The sequence below is a fragment of the Equus przewalskii genome, chromosome 2 (assembly GCF_037783145.1).
Source record: "Equus przewalskii isolate Varuska chromosome 2, EquPr2, whole genome shotgun sequence".
In the NCBI taxonomy this organism is placed as follows: domain Eukaryota; kingdom Metazoa; phylum Chordata; class Mammalia; order Perissodactyla; family Equidae; genus Equus; species Equus przewalskii.
Window position 1 is genome coordinate 109,517,085 of NC_091832.1, and position 18,789 is coordinate 109,535,873.

At 38.0% G+C, this 18,789-nt stretch overlaps 1 long non-coding RNA gene across 1 annotated transcript in view; it reads left to right on the plus strand.

The window, feature by feature from the left end:
* The window catches only part of LOC139081829 (uncharacterized), a 164,228-nt gene extending 145,754 nt beyond the window's left edge, over positions 1-18,474 (plus strand). Inside the window, exon 5 of the long non-coding RNA XR_011537242.1 lies at positions 17,205-18,474. This is a non-coding gene — a long non-coding RNA (uncharacterized lncRNA). The remainder of the gene's footprint in view (positions 1-17,204) is intronic.
* Positions 18,475-18,789: the final 315 nt, after the last annotated feature.

The following is an 18,789-nucleotide window of genomic DNA, read 5'->3' on the forward strand; positions in this document are numbered from 1 at the left end:
CCATTCTGGTGATGGATATTGATAATTGGAGAGGCTATGCACGCATGGGGCGGGGGGCAAATGGGAAATCTCTGCACCTTCCTCTTAATTTTGTTGTAAACCCCAAACTGCTCTAAAAATAATAAAATCTTTAAAAGACGCACAAAACCTGTATGTTACCCAATGTTCTCATTTATCTATTTGATCATATTTATTTTATCCTACATGTTGTCTCTGGCTTTAAGTCATTTTGCATAAAATAATCACAATGTAATCAATAAAAATAAAATACATATGTGTAAATTAACTAATAAATTTAAGGATTTATTAAATTACATTTATATAGTAGATTTTATATAGATATTATACATAATGTACTATCTGTATATAGTAGATAATTTAATGTATCTATATAAAATAAAGCTTTAAAATTTTATCATTTGATATGTATTTTTGGAAGTATATTTTTATAACTATGAACAACTGAAATTACTTAAAATAGAAATCACAATAACATATGTCATTTCTTCCATTCTTGTAGTGTATATCTGAGATTGGAGGTAAAAAACCTAATATTTTTTCTTTGAATATTTGTCAAATAAGAGAAACTCAAATAGTTTAAAATTTTTTCATGATATTTTTCTATTCAAAGGACAGTAAATACGTTACTGTAGTTTATAGATTTAGCAATATCTTAAAATTGAGCTATTTTATATTTTTTTCTAATAACATCTAAAGCTGGCTACAGATTGCAGGGGAAAATACTGCACTCGGCCTTAGCTGTGTTTCAACCACAATATTTGAATGCATATGCTTCCTCAAGCATAGCGCTGAGGCAGTTGCTCTGTGAGACTCAGAAATCAATAGCATTGTCACAAATGTTCTAAGTGCAATATTATGAAAAATATCATATTTTGCCGGATGGAACTACAAGAATTACTGTAATTTTTAACCTCTGCCAACAGAATTATTTTTATATCAAAAGTATTTCAAGACATGTTTTGACCTTTTCTGCAAACAATTACAGATATGCAAATAAATAAATTCAAACATTACAACTAGTTTGAAACGCTATTCAACAGAGCTTTCATTATCCATGCAGGAATCCTTTGTTATTTTCATGTATTTCATTTCTAGTTATAGTTAAAAAAAACCCACACTGCAGAAATCTCTCTCACATTTTGTGATAATGATGTGTTACTTTGTTTTCTTAAAGCATTTACATTTTGAGCAACATTCTTTATGGCTTTCTATAAGGTAGCAATAATGTCACCTTTTGGGTACCCTGCTGATTTCATTCAGCACCCTACTCTCACTCAAAATTGCTTTGTCTCACAAGTTCTGGAATTAAAAATTTGCTAGTGAACTTTCGGTTAGCTGCTAGCATATCACAAGGAAGGTTTCACTTCCCATCTTTGTCATTTTTTGATCTCTGGCAGCAACACCTACAAAGGATTATTTTTAGCCTTTCGTTTTCCTTACTTTTTTCCCTCTTTTTTCCATCTTTCTCTTTCTTTTTTTGGCTATTTCCCTTCTCAAAATGCCTCAAAAATACAGCTCTAGGTATACAGCTTGTAAAATCATCTTCAAACTTTAACCAATCCAGGTTAAGAAAAAAATAACAGACAACAGTAGCAAGTATAGTAGGCTGTTACTTAGGTAGTTGTCAATGAGCTTCTCAGCATTCATGCCTTTGTGTGGTCCCCTACCACATTGATTCTAGTCAGTTCTAGTCTGTTTCAACAATAGAACACATAAGTTATACTGGGCCAGTTTCATGTCCAGTCCTTAATTGTCTTGGAAACTTCTTTTTTTTTTTTCCCCAGCAGCACTCTATCTAGGAATGTGCTATGTTGCAGTCCTGAGCCACCTTGTATGAAGTCCAGGCTTCTTTCTGGAGAGAAAAAAGCCATGTGGAGAGGCCCTGGAGAATGAAACGCTATAGAGAGAGTGCAGAAAAAGAAGCGCTAAGGTGCCAGACATTCAGCACCAGCTCCTGTCCCCGTCACCATGTTACCCTGTGTGAGAGTCTCCAAGAGCACCCAGCACAGGGACTGCTCCGCTGAGACCCAGCTGGCCCACAGAATCAGGAGCTGCAATAGCAACAGAGCCCTGGAACTGTGTCTGGTACCTAGAAGCAGACTGCTGACACAGCGAACATCTTAAATTTGCAGCTTCGACTTTGTGAACGGGTGGTGGGCAGAACTGAAGAGCTGCAAAGAGATGGTGAAGGTTTGAAAAACATAAGCTAATAGTTACTGGAGTCTGGAAGAAAGAGGACTAAAGATGTGTACTGGAAGAATAATTAGCAAAACCATAAGCTGCAGTAACAGGAAATGTGGAAAGGGAACCTGGTGGATTTGTGGATTGGGGTAAGGAGATTCCTAGCAGGAGATTGAAAGCATCAACCAGCTTCTTTTGGCTGCCTATTATAGAGAAGCGAGATAATCTTAAAAAAGAAAGAAAGAAAGAAAGAGAGGTGCTCAGGTTTCAGACAGAATTTATAGAAAATATTAAAAATCCAGGACTTCCTTGGGACTAAAATAAAAGTTTTTCGTTCAGAGCCTGCCTCTTCAGAAAACAAGAACCTCCAGGTAGGAAATGGCTTCTGGGAAAAGATCAGATATAGCGCTCTGACAGTAAGCATAGCTCAGGGTAAATTTCAGATAAAGAGTGTGGCTGTAAGACCCTTTATTGAGACCTCGGGAAGATTTAAGAGGGTACTTTATCGATTCTTTCAGCTAGACACAAAGGCCTCAAAGAATATTAAGAGTGTGCCTTGTATCCCCTCCAACTAAACAACTGGGATTCTAAAATTCTTCGGGGCACTATCCCACAGCACCTTGACTCCTAGCCCAGGTATACCATTGGTATAGTAACACACAATTCCATAATCTCTGTTTATATGTTACTTTGGGAATAAGTAAAGGAAAGATTCTTTCAAGCCATTAGGAAATATAATGATATAAATAACTGAAGAAATATCAATTATTAATTGAGAATGTTTTTACTGTTAAAAGGAAATCTAGGTTCAGATAAAAGACAGCAATGTAGGAGGATCCTGAACTCACCTCCTCCTATGAACACCCCAAATCTACAACTACATATGGAACAATTTTCCCCGGAAAAAAACCCCAAACTAGCTGAGTGACTCTTGCACATTGGGCAACCAACATAAACCCACATGGAAGCAGGTAGGGGAGCCTGAGACACTATCTTGCTACAAACCCCACCCCTGATGAGGCAACATATAGTCGGGAGACAACTCCCCACTTCGAGTTTCTCACTGAGGAGTGAAGGCTTTGAACCCCACATCTGGCACTCCAACTTTTAATACCCGCTCCCGAGAAATGAGCCCCCAAAACATTTAGCTTTGAAAGCCAACGAAGCTTGCATCCACGAGACCCACAGGCCACAGAGAGCTGAGAAACAGTTTTTAAAAGGCTTGCATGCATGAACTCACCCACCCCTGAGCCCAGTGCAGAGGCAGCCAACTGAAATGCACCCAGACTTTCTGTGAAAGAGGTTTATTTGCTTATCTGAAAGCATCAGCCTAGGGGCAGGCATCAAATTTCACACACATCTAGGGGCCTCCTGACATAACCTCCTGAGAGGCTGATGGATGCCCTCTTTGCACTCTCCCTCTGCCCCATTCCAGCTCACCAGTATCTCCCAGAAGAAGGTTGTACACTTGTCTGGCTCCCTGATTTTTACGGCTGCTGCCCAGAAGATACCTCTAGATTACCTGGCTCTGGTGGCCACTGTGCCTTACACTCACGGGTCCCACAGGACTGTAACAAACAGAGAAAGTTTTTAATTGGCTATCACACTCAGGGCACAGCAGAGAAGTAACAGACTGAGGTGCCCAGACATTCTGTGAAAGAGGCCTTAGTTTATTTTCATAGCTGAGGCCTGAGGGGCAGGCTTCTAATTAAACACACATCTAAGGGCTGATAGTTAGCCTCTCCAGAGACCTGGGAGGGCAGGTGCTATCTCAGGCCCTCCCTCTGCCATGCCCCAGGGCACCAGTATCTCCTGGAGGGGAGCTTGTACTCATGTATGGTGCCCTGGTTTTTGTGGCTGTCACCCAGGGGATGCCCCTTGATTGCCTGGCCCAGGACTTGTGTTCATGAGTTCTATGAGATGCTAACAAAGAAATAAAGAATTCTTAACTGGCTATCACCCTAGGGCCCAAGCACAGAGGGAGCAGATAGGAAGAGCTATCTCTCAGTCATGCCCTGAAAGAGGTATATTTGCGTACTTTAAAAGGTGCTTTCTGAGGATGTGGCTTCCAATCACCCTGAATGTAGGCACTGACTGAGATCCTCCTCTTTGCGATACTGATAGGTCTTAGAACAACCGTTAATTACTGGGAGCCAATAAAAACAAAGTAGACTGTTTGGACAACTACAAAGGTTTCAGAGACAGCAAAGAGCTAGGGCAGGGTTGAACAATAAGGTTCATCAACTACACAAGGCCACTCCTTGAAGACTGGGAGACATGGCTGTTTCATCTAATACATAGAAACCAACCCAGAGCATCAAGGAAAATGAAGAAACAAAGAAATATGTTCTAAACAAAAGAACAAGATAAAACCACAGATACATGAAAGAAACAGGGATAAGTAATTTACATGAAAAAGTTAAAAATAATGGTCATAAAAATGTTCACCAAGTTTGGAAGAAGAATGTGTGAAGAAAGTGAGACTTTCAACAAAAAGAAAAACAGAAGAAAGTACCAAATATAAATTACAGAGCTGTAGTATACAATGACTGAACTGGGAAATACAATAGAGGGGTTTAACAAATGACTAGATGAAGCAGAAGAAAGGATCAGTGAACTCAAAGACAGGGCAGTGGAACTCACCCAATCAGAGCAGCAAAAAGACAAAAAAAAACAAGAATAAAAACAGTGAAGGTTGCTTAAGGGAATTATGGGAAAACATCAAGCAAACCAACATTTGCAAACAAGGGTCCCAGAAGGAGAAAAGAGAGAGAAAAGTGCAGAAAACTTATCTGAAGAAATAATTACTGAAAAATTCCCTATACTGGGGAGGGAAACAGACATGCAGATCCAAGAAGCCCAAAAAATTCCAAATAAGAAGAATTGAAAGAGATCCACATCAAGACAGGTTATAATTAAAGTGACAAAAGTTAAAGACAATGAGAGAATCTTAAAATCAGCAAGAGAAAACAACTTGTTACATGCAGGAGAACTCACATAAGATTATCAGCAGATTTTTAAGCAGAAACTTTGCAGGCCAGAAGAGAGTAGCAAGAAATAGTCAGGGCCCAGCCTGGTGGTGCAGTGGTTAAGTTTGCACATTCTGCTTCGGTGGCCTGGGGTTCACCAGTTCAGATCCTGGGTGTGGACCTACACACTGCATGTCAAGCCATGCTGTGGCAGGCATCCCACATATAAAGTAGAGGAAGATGGGCATGAATATTAGCTCAGGGCCAGTCTTCCTCAGCAAAAGAGAGGAGGATTGGTAGCAGAGGTTAGCTCAGGGCTGATCTTCCTCAAAAAAAACAAAAAAAGGAAATATTCTAAGTGCTAAAGTAAGCTTCCAGCCAAGAATATTCTAAGGGGCAAAGTTGTCCTTCAGAAGTTCATCATGATTAGACTGGCCTTACAATAAATGTTAAAGGGATTTCTTTAAGCTGAATTGATAGGGTGTTAATTTGTAACAGAAAACACGAAAATAGAAATCTTACTGGTAAATGTACAGTAAAATTTAAAATAATCCAGTGTCGTATAGGTGGTGGGTTAATCATTTATAAGGCTACTATGAAGTTTAAAAGACAAAAGTAGTAAATATAACTATAACTACAATAATTTTAGAGGAATACACAAGACAAAAAGAAGTAAACTGCGACATCAAAAATATAAAATGTTCATGGGGGGAGTGAGAACATAGACCTTTAGAAGGCATTCAAACTTAAGGTCTTATCAACTTTAAATAAACTGTTATAAATATAAGTTGTTTTATGTAAGTCTCATGGTAACCAGAAAGCAAAAACCTGTTAGATATTCTATTCAATAGATAAAGAGGAAGAAATTTAAGTATATCACTGAAGAAAATCATGAAATCATGAAGACAGAGAGCATGAGAACAGAGAAATTACAAAACAGAAAACAAATAAAATGGCAATAAATACATACCTATCGTTACTTTAGAAGTAGATGGAATAATATTCCAATCAAAAGACATAGAGAGGCTGGCTGGATTAAAAAAGCAAACTGATCTACATGCTGCCTACAGGAGAATCACTCTAGATGTAAGGATATGCAGACTGAAAGTGATGAAATAGAAAAAGATATTCCATGAAAATGGAAAGAAAAAGAAAGCTGGAGTAGCTATTCTTACATAAGACAAAATAGACTTTAAGACAAAGACTGTCATAATGGACAAAGAAGGTCATTTCATAATGAGAGAGGGGTAAATCCAGCAAGATAATATAATGTTTATAAATATTTATGCATCCAACATAGGACAACCTAAATATATAAAGTAAATATTAACAGACCTAAATAGAGACATAGCAATACAATAAGAGCAGGAGACTTTAATACTCCACTTTCATCAGTGGATAGACAATCCAGACAGAAAGCCAATAGGGAAACATCAGATGTAAACGATATGTTAGATCAGATGGACTTAGCAGACATACAGAAAACATTCGATCCCAAAGCAACAGGAAAAACATTCTTCTCATGTGCATATGAAATATTTTCCAAGATGGGTCATATGTTAGGCCACCAAACAAGTCTCAATAAATTTAAGAAGACTGAAATCATCTGAAGCATCATTCCCAACCACAAAGGTAGGAAACTAGAAATCAATTACAGGAAGAAAACTGGAAAACTCACGTATACGCAAAGATTAAAAAATAGGCTACTGAACAACTAATGGGTCAAAAGATAAATCAAAAGGGAAATCAAAACATAACTTGAGACAAGTGAAAATGGGAATACAATATACTGAAAATTATGGGATGCAGCGAAACATTTCTTTTTTTTATTAAGATTATGATAGTTTACGAGCTTGTGAAATTTCAGTTGTACATTATTGTTAGTCATGTTGCAGGTACACCACTTCACCCTTTGTGCCCTCCCCCCACCCCCCCTTTCCCCTGGTAACCACCGAGCAGTTCTCCTTGTCTATATGTTAACTTCCACCTGTGGGGGAGTCATACAGAGTTCGTCTTTCTCTGTCTGGCTTATTTCACTTAACACAATACCCTCAAGGTCCATCCATGTTGTTGTGAATGGGACAATTTTGTCCTTTTTTAATGGCTGAGTAGTATTCCATTGTGTATATATACCACATCTTCTTTATCCAATCATCAGTTGCTGAGTACTTAGGTTGGTTCCACGTCTTGGCTATTGTAAATAATGCTGCGATGAACATAGGGGTGCATGGGACTTTTGGAATTGCTGATTTCAGGTTCTTAGGATAGATACCCAGTAGTGGGATGGCTGGATCATAAGGTATTTCTATTTTTAACTTTTTGAGAAATCTCCATACTGTTTTCCATAGTGGCTGCACCAGTTTGCATTCCCACCAACAGTGTATGAGGGTTCCTTTTTCTCCACAACCTCTCCAACATTTGTTACTCTTGGTTTTGGATATTTTTGCCATGCTAACAGGTATAAGGTGATATCTTAGTGTAGTTTTGATTTTCATTTCCCTGATGATTAGTGATGAGGAGCATCTTTTCATGTGTCTATTGGCCATCCTTATATCTTCTTTGGAGAAATGTCTGTTCATGTCCCCTGCCCATTTTTTGATCGGGTTGTTTGATTTTTTGTTGTTGAGCTGTGTGAGTTCTTTATGTATTATGGAGATTAACCCTTTGTTGGATAAATAACTTGTAAATATTTTTTCCCAATTACTGGGCTGTTTTTTTGTTTCAATCCTGTTTTCCCTTGCCTTGAAGAAGCTCTTTAGTCTGATGAGGTCCCATTTGTTTATTCTTTCTATTGTTTCCCTCATCTGAGGAGTTATGGTGTCTGAAAAGATTCTTTTGAAACTGATGTCAGAGAGTGTACTGCCTATATTCTCTTCTAGAAGACTTATTGTTTCAGGCCTAATCTTTAGGTCTTTGATCCATTTTGAGTTTATTTTTGTGAATGGTGAAAAAGAATGGTCAATTTTCATTCTTTTACTTGTGGCTGTCCAGTTTCCCCAGTACCATTTGTTGAAGAGACTTTCTTTTCTCCACTGTAGGCCCTCAGCTCCTTTGTCAAAGATTAACTGTCCATAGATGTGTGGTTTTCTTTCTGGGCTTTCAATTTTATTCCATTGATCTGTGCACCTGTTTTTGTACCAGTATCATGCTGTTTTGATTACTGTAGCTTTGTAGTATGCTTTGAAGTCAGGGATTGTGATGCCTCCGGCTTTGTTCTTCTTTCTTAGGATTGCTTTAGCAATTTGGGGTCTTTTCTTGACCCATATGAATTTTAGGATTCTTTGTCGAATTTCTGTAAAGAACATCATTGGGATTCTGATTGGGATAGCATTGAATCTGTAGATTGCTTTAGGTAGTATGGACATTTTAACTATGTTTATTCTTCCAATCCATGTGAGTGGAATGTCTTTCCATCTCTTTATGTCATCATCAATTTCTTTCAAGAAAGTCTTGTAGTTTTCATTGTATATATCTTTCACTTCCTTGGTTAAATTTATCCCAAGGTATTTTATTCTTTTTGTTGCGATTGTGAATGGGATTGAGTTCTTTTTCTGTTAGTTCATTGTTAGCGTTTAGAAATGCTACTGATTTATGTATGTTGATTTTATACCCTGCAACTTTGCTGTAGCTGTTGATTGTTTCTAATAATTTTCCTATGGATTCTTTGGGGTTTTCTACATATAAGATCATGTCATCTGCAAACAGCGAGAATTTTACTTCTTCATTGTCGATTTGGATTCATTTTATTTCTTTTTCCTGCTGAATTGCTCTGGCCAACACCTCCAGTACTATGTTGAATAAGGGTGGTGAAAGTGGGCACCCTTGTCTTGTTCCTATTCTCAAAGGGATGGGTTTCAGTTTTTGTCTGTTGAGAATGATGTTGGATGTGGGTTTGTCATATATGGCCTTTATTATGTTGAGGTACTTTCCTTCTATAACCATTTTATTGAGGGGTTTTATCATAAATGGATGTTGGATCTTGTCAAATGCTTTCTCTGCATCTATTGAGATGATCATGTGGTTTTTGTTTCTCATTTTGTTAATGTAGTGAATCACATTGATTGACTTGTGGATGTTGAGCCATCCCTGTGTCCCTGGTTTAAATCCCACTTGATCATGGTGTATAATCTTTTTGATGTATTGCTGTATTCGGTTTGCCAGAATTTTGTTGAGGATTTTTGCATCTACTTTCATCAGTGATATTGGCCTGTAGTTTTCCTTCTTTGTGCTGTCCTTGTCAGGTTTGGGGATCAGAGTGACGTTGGCTTCATAGAATGTGTTAGGGAGTGCTCCATCTTCCTCAGTTTTCTGGAATAGTTTGAGAAGGATAGGTATTAAATCTTCTTTGAATGTTTGGTAGAATTCTCCAGAGAAGCCGTTTGGTCCTGGACTCTTATTTTTGGGGAGGTTTTTGATTACTGTTTCTATTTCTTTACTTGTGATTGGTCTATTCAGATTCTCTATTTCTTCCTGATTCAGTTTGGGGAGGTTGTAAGAGTCTAAGAATTTACCCATTTCTTCTAGGTTGTTCGATTTGTTGGCATATAGGTTTTCATAGTATTCTGTTATGATCCCTTGTATTTCTTTGGTATCCATTGTGATTACTCCTCTCTCATTTCTAATTTTATTTATTTGAGACTTCTCTCTTTTTTTCTTAGTGAGTCTGGCTAAGGGTTTGTTGATTTTGTTAATTTTTTTGAAGAACCAACTCTTTGTTTCATTGATCCTTTCTACTGTCCTTTTTGTTTCAATATTGTTTATTTCAGCTCTAATTTTTATTATTTCCCTCCTTCTACTGACTTTGGGCTTTGTTTGTTCTTCTTTTTCTAATTCTGTTAGGTGTCGTTTGAGGTTGAGTATGTGAGATTTTTCTTGTTTTTTGAGGTGAGCCTGTATTGCAATGAATTTCCCTCTTAGGACTGCTTTTGCTGCATCCCAAATGAGTTGGTATGACATGTTTTCATTTTCATCTGTCTCCAGATAATATTTGATTTCTTCTTTAATTTCCTCAATATTCCATTGTTTGCTCAGTAGCATGTTGTTTAGTCTCCACATTTTTGCCCATTTACCAGCTTTATTCTTGTAGTTGATTTCTAGTTTCATAGCATTATGATCAGAAAAGATGCTCGATATTATTTCAACCCTCTTGAATTCATTTATGCTTGCTTTGCTTCCCAAGATATGGTCTATCCTTGAGAATGTTCCATGCACCCTTGAGAAGAATGTGTAACCTGCTGTTTTTGGATGAAGTGTTCTATATATATCTATTAAGTCCATCTGGTCTAATTTTTAATTTAATTCTATAATTTCCTTGTTGATTTTCCATCTGAATGATCTATCCATTGGTGTTAATGGGGTGTTGAGGTCCCCTACTATTATTGTATTGTTGTTTATGTCTCCTTTTAGTTTTGTTAAGAGCTGCTTTACAAATTTTGGTGCTCCTGTGTTGGGTGTGTATATATTTATAAGTGTTATGTCATCTTGGTGGAGTGTCCCTTTTATCATTATATACTGCCCCTCTTTGTCTTTCTTTATCTGTTTTGCTTTGAAGTCCACTTTGTCTGTTATAAGTATGGTGACACCTGCTTTCTTTTGTTCATTATTAGCTTGGGGTATTGTCTTCCATCTCTTCACTCTGAGTCTGTGTTTGTCTTTGGGGCTGAGGTGTGTTTCCAGGAGGCAGCATATTGTTGGGTCTTCTTCTTTGATCCATCCTGCCACTCTGTGTCTTTTGACTGGAGAGTTCAATCTATTTACATTTAGAGTGATTATTGAAATGTGAGGCCTACTGCTACCATTTTATCACTTGTTTTCTGGTTTTCTTGCATTTCCTTTGTTTCTCGTCCCATGATTTTTGTATTACTAATTCAAGTAGGTAAATTTCTATATTGGCTTTCCTCTTATTTGGAATTTGTGTCTTTATCCTTATTTGTTTAGTGGTTACCAGGTGGTTTGTATAAAATATCTCATAGATGATATAGTCCATTTTCTGATAGCCTCTTATTTCCTTAAATTAAAACGTTCCGTCCCTTTTCTCTTCCCCTTCTAGGTTGTTATTGTCAGATTTTTTTCCCTCTTCCTTCTTGTGTTGTGAGTTTGTGGTAAAAATGACAGGATTATATTTATTCTTGGTGTTTCCCTTCCTTTTATCTTTAATGTTTTATTTAACTTTTGCTAACCTGTTCTGATGGAGAGCTGCTACTTTCTGTTATCGTCCTTCTACTTATCTCTTTTGCTCTGGGTTTTGTAACCCCTTTCCTTTTTTTGATTTTTCAGGTATGAGGGTCTTCCTGAACATTTCTTGAAGAGGAGGTCTTGTGGCAATGAACTCCCTTAACTTTTGTTTATGTGGGAAAGTTTTTATTTCTCTATCATATTTGAAGGATATTTTCGCTGGGTAGAGTATTCTTGGCTGCAGGTTTTTATCCTTCAGAGTTTTGAATATATCATTCCACTCTCTTCTAGCCTGTAAGGTGTCTGCTGAGAAATCTGCTGATAGCCTTATGGGGGTTCCTTTGTAGGTTATTTTCTTCTGCTTGTCTGCCCTTAGTATTTTCTCTTTGTCGTTGACTTTTGCTAGCTTCACTACTATATGCCTTGGGGTTGGTCTTCTTACAATGATAAAATTTGGAGATCGATTGGCTTCTGTCACATGAAGTTCCATCTCTCTCTCCAGGTTTGGAAAGTTCTCAGCCATTATTTCTTTGAATAGGCTTTCTGCCCCTTTCTCCCTCTTTTCTCCCTCTGGTATACCTATAATCCTTGCGTTGCATCTCCTAATTGAGTCAGATAATTCTCAGAGAGTTTCTTCATTTCTTTTTAGTCTTAGTTCTCTCTCCTCCTCTGTCTGCAGCATTTCTGTACTCCTATCCTCCAAATTGCTAATTCTGTCCTCTATATTATCAACCCTACTGTTCAGAGAGTCCAGATTTTTCTTAATCTCATCCATTGTGTTCTTCATCACCAGTATTTCTGATTGGTTCTTCTTTATAGTATCAAGCTCTTTTGTGACATAGCTCCTGAACTTGTTGAGTTGTCTATCTGTATTCTCTTTTAACTCATTGGGTTTTTTAATAATGGCTATTTTGAATTCATTGTCATTCAGGTTATAGATTTCATTGTCTTTGGGATTGTTTTCTGGGTCCTTGCCATTTTCCTTCTGTTCTGGAGATTTAATATATCTTTTTCATACTGCTTAATGGCATGGATTTGTGCCTCCGCATAGAGATAGACTTTAGTTATGGCTTCCACTTGTTTCTACTGGTGTGGGAGGGAAGCAGCTGTTTAGACTGCACCAACCAGGAACCCTGTCAGCTGTTGCTGACTGGACCTGGGCCCCTCTGGGGGCAATTGCAAGGGGGCCTCAGGCTGCTGGTGCCTACTGTTGCAGACCACCTAGATGCCCTCCCTTCTTGGGGTCTGCAGTGGTGTTATGGGCTTTCCCAGCGGCCGAGAGCAGGATCACTTATATTCACAGCTCTGTCACTGTCAGAGCCCACAAGATCTCATGTGTCCACTATAGGTCACAGCAGAGCGATGGGTATCTTCTGCAGTCTGTGCTTAGCTCACCTAGCTGTGCTACTTTTGCCCCAGGGCCTTCCAGCCTTGTGATTGCCGGTCGGGGCCTCTCCACTAGTGCTGTACAGAGGCTTTTGCTGAGGCTGCTGTGGGACCATGGATTTTCCCCCTGGGCTGCAGAACCAGGCCGCTGAAACTCCACCCAGCCCCCGGCCACTCCCACGGGATCTCTGGGTGTCCCTTGCCCCCTCTGGGACACAGCCACAGTCCATGAGTCAGAGGCAGTTGTCAGGCTGCTGCCCTGCCTGGGATCCTCCTCTCCCGGAGCTTCCCAGGGTTCTGAATTCTGGGCGGAGCCTCTCCACTAATGCCGAGTAGAGGCTTTCCCTGTGGCTGGTGCGGGACTCTGGAGTTTACCCCTGGGCCACGGAGCCCGGCCGCTGGAGCTCCACCCAGCCTCCGACCACTCCCACGGGATCTCTGGGTGCCCCTTGCCACCTCTGGGACACAGCTGGAGTCTGTGAGTCCAGCGGTGGCTGGCAGGCTGTTGCTCTGACCAGGATCCTCCTCTTTGGGAGCCTCCCAGAGTTCCAAATGCTGGGGGGGGCCTCTCCACTAATGGCAAGTAGAGGCTTTCCCTGCTGCTGGTGCAGGACCCTGGAGTTTCCCCTGGTCTTAGGTGTAATCGTGGAGAGCTTAGGTAAGGCTGTAGTCATCTGTTTCCACTGTCGCTCCGCCGGTGTGCACACACTCCCACCCTTGGTGCGTGGTAATGCTATGGGGGAGTCCACTGGAAGAAAGCTGCTTGCAGGTACTAGGCTGTCCGGGGGTTGGGGGTCGGAGAGTTTTCACCTATCTCCACCTCCTCCCGGGGCAAGTCTGTCCACCTTCCAACCCGTATAGCAGCACGGGTCTCTCAGGCATCCTGAGATGCTATATGGATATCCTTTGTTAACCGATGAATGTCCAGTTAGTTGTAGATTTGAAGGGGGAGAGACAAAGAAGACTACTGACTCCACCATCTTGGTGACATCATCCCAAAAACATTTCCAAGGAGGAAGTTCACAATGAGGAATGTCTACATCAAGAAACAAGAAAGAGCTCTGATAGCAAAGTACCAGAAAGGGAAATTAAAAAACCAATGCATTTACAGTTGTATCAAAAAGAATAGAATACCTAGGAATAAAGATGAAAGACCTATACACAAAAAACTATAAGACATTTGCTGAAAGAAATTAAAGTCACAAATACACAGAAAGATACTCTGTGCTCATGGATTTCAAGATTTAATAGTGTTAAAATGCCCATACTACCCAAAGCAATATATAGATTCAAAGCAATTTCTATCAAAATTGCAATGGCATTTTTCATGAAACTAGAATAAACAATCCTAAAATTTGCATGGAATCACAAAAGACCCTAAATAGCCAAAGCAATCTTGAGAAAAAAGAACAAAGCTGGAGGCATCATGCTCCTTGATTTCAAACTATATTACAGAGCTACAGTAACTAAAACAGTATGTGTGGCATAAAGAGAGACATGTAGATCAATGGAACGGAATAGAGAGCCGAGAAATAAACCCATGCATATATGGTCAATTAGTTTACAACAAAGGATCTAAGAGCATACAATGAAGAAATGACAGTCTCTTCAATAAATGGCATTGTGAAAACTGGACAACACATGTGAAAGAATGAAACTGAATCACTCCTCTTACACCATACGTAAGAATTAACTCAAAACGGATTAGACTTTAATGTAAGACCTGAAACCATAAAACTAGAAGAGAACATGGGCAGCAAGCTCTTTGATGTTGGTTTTGGTGATGATCTTTTTGGATTTGACACTAAAAGCACAGGCAACAAAAGCAAAAATAAAATACAAGTGGGACTACATCAAAGTAAAACGCTTCTGCACAGCAAAGGAAACTATTAACAAAATGAAAAGGCAACCTACTAAATGGGAAAAAATATTTGCAACTCATATCTGATAAGGAGTTAATATCCAAGATATATAAAGAACTCACGTATCTCAATAGTAAAAAAGCAATCTGATTAAAATGGAGGCAGAGGATCTCAATAGATGGTTTTCCAAAAAAGATGTACAGATAGTCAATAGGTACGTGAAAAGATGCTCTACATCATTAATCATCAAGAAAATGCCAGTCAAAAACACAATGAGATATCCCCTCTCACCTGTTAGAACGACTATTACCAAAAAGACTAGAAATAACAAGTGTTGGCAAAGATATGGAGAAACAGGAAGCCTTGTGCACTGTTGGTGGGGATGTAACTTGCTGCAGCCAAAATGGAAAACAGTATGGAGCTTCCTCAAAAATTTGAAAATAGGAGCCAGCCCAGTGGCACAGTGGTTCAGTTCGCATGTTCTCTTTCAGCCGTCTGGTGTTCACTGGTTCAGATCCCTGGTCTGGACCTACTTACTGCTTGTCAAGCCAAGCTGTGGCAGGAGTCCCACATGTAAAATAGAGCAAGATGGGCACAGATGTTAGCTCAGAGCCAGTCTTCCTCAGCAAAAAGAGAGGATTGGTGGCAGATGTTAGCTCAGGGCTAATCTTCCTCAAAAAAAAAAAAAATTGAAAATATAACTACATGTGATCCAGCAATTCCACCTCTGGGTTTTTACCCAAAGAAAACAAAAACACTAACTTGAAAAGATATATGCACCCTTGTGTTTACTGTAGCATTTTTTTTTTTTTTACAATAACCAAGACATGGGAACAACCTAAGTGTCCTTGATGGATGAATGGAAAAATGAGATGTGGTGTACACACACACACACACTGGAATATCATTCAGCCATAAAAAAGAATAAAATCTTGCCATACGCAGCAACATGGATTGACTTTGATGGCATCAAGCTAAGTGAAATAAGTCAGACAGAGAAAGACAAGTACTGTATGATGTCACTTAGATGTGCAATCTAAAACAAACAAAAACATTCAAGCTCATAGATACAGAGAAGAGATTGGTGTTTGCCAGAGGTGAGGGGGTAGTCGTGGGCAAAAAGGATGAAGGTGGGCAGAAGGTACAAGCTTACAGTTACAAAGTAAGTCCTGGGGATGTAATGTACAGCATGGTGACTACAGTTCATAATATTGTATTGCATGTTTGACAGTTGCTAAGAGTAGATCTTAAAAGTTCTCATAACAAGTTAAAAAAAAATTGTAATCATGTGTGGTGACAGATGTTAAATAGACTTATTGTGGTGATCATTTTGCAATATATACAATTATCAAATCATTATGTCATACACCTGTAACTAACATAATGCTATATGTCAGTTATACCTCAAAAAAATTAAGACTAAATTAATAAATACAACTGAATGATACATAATATATTGTATAATTATTTTTAAAAAGTATTTAAAAAGTAGGAGAGAAAAATAAAATTTTAAAATAACAAGCTTAGAAACAACAAAGTGTTAAAGTCACTTAAGGATCTTGGAAATTACCTAAGCAGAAACACTATAGTATATAATTCCTGCTAATATAGAAAATTTCCAGAATAATTTAAATAAATACAATTATATATCATTCTTAACGTTAAGTAACATATAATACTCATATTGGCTCATCTAACCTATAAACAAGTACAAGAAGTTCAGGGATTAACTAGCCTCTTCATGAAAACAAACACAAATCTTATTTATAAAAAGTTAAAATATACACTCTGATAAAAAATAAGGGAAAAGGTATAACAATCTTTTTGTATGAATCTTTCCTTTAAAATATATTAATTCAACCAATATTTTTTAATATCTCATATGTACCCATCAAAAATCATGGATTTTGGGAAAACTCACAAACTTTAATAGGCGTGATTCCAAAGAAGTTGGAAGCAAATTTTTCTTTTTGGTTTTTAAACAAAAATTTATTTCTCACCATTCTGGAGGCTGAGAAGTCCAAGATGAAGGCAATGGCAGATTCTGTGTCTGGTGAGAGCCCACTTCCTGGTTCACAAACCATGTTCTCACTGGTCCTCATGTGGTGGAAGGAGACACTTTTTTTTCCCAATTATTTTATTGAGATCATAATCGTGTATAACATTGTATAATTACGGGTGTACAAGACATACCTATTTTTTAAACCCTAATTATCCAATTAGTTTGATATGTCTAAGGATTCAGATGGATTGTGTGAACTTGGATTCTAATAGAAAAATGATTCTGAGTTAGTAGTTTCTGGAGAAGTTTTTGTTTCTGTTTTACTCCCAGGCTCACTTAAAGCATTAATGGTTTTTCAATTTTGGTGTTTTGGTGGAGACCACGGTGGCATTCATCTGTTCTTTTATGTTAAATTTAGGTTAGTCTTGCTGAACTGATAAAATAGAGATCATTTAAAATTATTTTTCCAACTCTAGATTATTAAGTTTTTTCTTTTATTTAGTGAGCAATAAGGCCTTTGTCAATGGTAAACTCATAGACTAGTTGTGTTTGGCCAAAATTTAGTGCTTTAAAACAAACATTTTATTATGCACACCAATTCTGTTTCAGAGCTTTGGAGAGAGAATGAATGAAGTCTGGAGCCTCAGAAAGGAAGAATTCAAAGCTAAAGTTGACTTGAAAGCTGAGGGCTGGAATCATCTGGAGGATTTCTCACCTCACCTCAGGCACCAAGGCTAGCATGACTTGTGGACTCAATCTGCTGACATGAGCACACGCCCTTCTCTTGTAGCTTGGCTGGTGTTTTGCTTTCAAAACTGGGAAAGATAATTACAAAAAAAGAAAGGTAAAAACTTTGTTATCATACAAATGTAGAGTGAATTTGCTTAAAAATTAATTTAACTATTAATGAGGGTATCAGCAAATTGATAAACCTGTTAAACATATTTTCCCAGAATGAGTCATTTTCTGAAGTCTCCCGAGCTGGAGAAATTTATAGGGTCTAAAGTTGAGATTCCTTGTTTTGATGAAGCTGAACTATAAACACTACATAACAAATGAGGGTTCTAAAGGATACTTGTTCATTAGTAATATTCTAAAACTTCATTTTCAGCTACATTGTATGTTATGTGGGTTTTGCAGATAATGGCCTAAGGTTTGTGTGCAAAATTGTAGGTAGTGATGCAAACAATTATAAATAGAAATTTGGAATGCAATCATTTTCCCTACAGCTGCTTTGTCTCCAGAGCTAAAGGCTGTGAATCAAGAAGGGCGTCATACAGCCACAAGGAGTTATGCATACATAGTGATTGCTGAGGCTTGAAAGCTTATTTTTCTTTTCACATAATCAACACCAGATTTCAGTTTTTACATTCATAATCAAAATAGGTAGAGATTCTTTTGTATTTCATTGACTTTTTCATATCAAAATTTTTCTGCGGCATTATTTTTATGTTATGCTAAAGCTCTAATGTCTGTATCAGTTGCTTAAACTTTCTAATTTAAGCATTTATTATTTCTGTTTCAGCTGTGTGATTGTACAATATAAATTCATGATTTTTTTGGATTCAGTTGGAACGAATACAGTCTCCAGTAGATTTCTATCTGTAGAATTTAACACTCATGGTAGTACATATTCTGTAAAATTAGCTTTCCAAGAATTGCATAGTTTTAATTAAATGTTCTCTTTGCTCTCCAAAAAATCAATGCGTTAGTTTTGCTTCTTTTCCAGTTTTGAATATTAGCAAAGGCGAAAGGGATAAGCTAATTTAAAACACCAAGTTACAGTGCAAAAAGGTGGAAGAGGAAAACCCTTCAGTGTTAGCGTGTAATCCAGTAAGAGGAACCCTGCCTTTCAAGGAGCAACTGGACCTGCATTGCAATTTCTCCATCGGAACGATTCAGTTGTTCTTCCAACCAGAATGTCGTGAGACTCCTCACTGCAAAAAAATAGGAGAAAATCTACTTAGTGACAGGATAAGAACAGATTTCCAGTATCACATACATTTTGATCAGAATTCTATTTTGGTGTACATACAGCACATTTTATGAGCTTCTTTACAATGATTTATCAGGAAACAGACCATACTGAACACATCCTCCCTTTTAAAACTGTTAGGCTGACAATTTACATTTTAACAATCTATTTTCTGTTACAGTGAATTTTGACCCAGAAATCTGAATTCCTTAAACAAAT